Here is a 1868-nt window from a genome sequence, read left to right as displayed (position 1 = left end):
CCTGGGGCACACCGTGTCATCTCTTAAGATCTGAATCTGGTGTCACCCTCCTCCGAAGCCTTCGCTGACCACCCTTCTTGCAAACATGAATGTCAGGGAACGGTGAACTTCTGCCCCACCATACCCTGGGCAGATTTGTAGCACCAATAACACTTCAGGGCATTTATTAATAATAAGCAGTAACCTCTATCCGTCCCTGCTCTGGGCTGGGCATCGTGCATGTCGGGCCGGCTCAGCACGCGGTCCTCTGGGGTAGGGGCTAGCATCACCTTTTTATAGATGAGGAAATGTAGGCTTGGAGAAGCCAAGTGACTGGCCTAAAGTCACACAAGTGCTAAGGACAGGGATTTGAATATGATTTCAGCAGAAATCTGGTCCCTGCCCCCCCCCGCCGCCCCAGGCATCCTGTAATCAGTGGTGAGGACAAAAAACCAAATGCAGTTCACTGTGGACCCGGTGTGGACGGATGTGATAAGTGCCACAGTGGTTGTAAGAACTGCTGTGGGGAACAGGAGGGACCAGCAGCGTGTGTAATAATGCTTCTCACCTGAGGTGATTTTGCCCCCAAGGGCATCTGGCAATGTCTGAAGGGATTTGGGGTTGTCACACCCTGGGAAGGGGGGTGGAATGCTGCTGGCACTAGTGAGTAGGGGCCGGGGACGCTCCTAAACATCCTGCAAGGCATCCCTGCCCCCCAACAAAGAATTACCCAGCCCCAAATATCAGTAGTGCTGAGGCTGAGAAGCCTGCTAGCAGATGCCATTGAAGCTGGGCCTTGGAGGGGAAGGAGGTATCCAATAGGCAGAGACACTCTTTAGGTCAAGGGCTAGAGCCGGGAAGGCACAGGTGGGATCTGAGAAGCAGGTTGGCTCGTGTGGGTGGGGTGGAGGGAGTCAGATCGCAAAACCCATTTTCCCCGGCTAAGGAGAGTTGGACTTAATTTAATTGGAGTCATTCAGGGGGTTTGCATATATATACTAAAGATAAGTTTTTAAAAAAATTTTTTTAAATTGAAGTATAATTGATTTACAATGTTTCAGGTATATAGCAAAGTGATTCAGTTATATGTATATTCTTTTCCATTATAGGTTACTACAAGATATTGAATATAGTTCCCTGTGCTATACATTAGGTCTTTGTTGCTTATCTATTTTATTTACAGTAGTTGTGTACGTGTTAATCCCAAATCCCTAATTTATCCCTCCCCTCTAAAGATAAGTTTTTGTGTTTAAAAAACCCATGGTGACGGGCTTCCCTGGGGGCGCAGTGGTTGAGAGTCCGCCTGCCGATGCAGGGGACACGGGTTTGTGCCCCGGTCTGGGAAGATCCCATATGCCGCGGGGCAGCTAGGCCCGTGAGCCGTGGCCGCTGAGCCTGTGTGTCCGGAGCCTGTGCTCCGCAACGGGAGAGGCCACAACAGTGAGAGGCCCGTGTACCGGTAAAAAAAAACAACAACAAAAACAACAACAAAAAAAAACCCATGGTGGGGCCTCCCTGGTGGCGCAGTGGTTGAGAGTCCGCCTGCCGATGCAGGGGACACGGGTTCGTGTCCCGGTCCGGGAAGATCCCACGTGCCGCGGAGCGGCTGGGCCCGTGAGCCATGGCTGCTGAGCCTGCGTGTCCAGAGCCTGTGCTCCACAACGGGAGAGGCCACAACAGTGAGAGGCCCGCGTACCGCAAAAAAAAACAACATGGTGAATTCAAACAGTGCAAATCTTAATCTCTTTCCCGTCTCTCACCCCTGGCTTCCCAGTTCTCCCCAGAAGTGACCATGCCTAATCAGTTTCTTGGGTGTCCTTTCTGAGATGGTCTGTGCTATACGTGTGTGTGTGTGTGTGTGTGTGTGTGTGTGTGTGTGTGTGTGTGTG

This window comes from Aethalodelphis obliquidens, unplaced genomic scaffold, assembly GCF_003676395.1.
Source record: "Aethalodelphis obliquidens isolate GAN/ISIS:26980383/991018 unplaced genomic scaffold, ASM367639v1 scaffold9, whole genome shotgun sequence".
In the NCBI taxonomy this organism is placed as follows: Eukaryota; Metazoa; Chordata; class Mammalia; order Artiodactyla; family Delphinidae; genus Aethalodelphis; species Aethalodelphis obliquidens.
The sequence above is the reverse complement of the archived record's forward strand: the minus strand, read 5'-3'. Positions refer to the sequence as shown.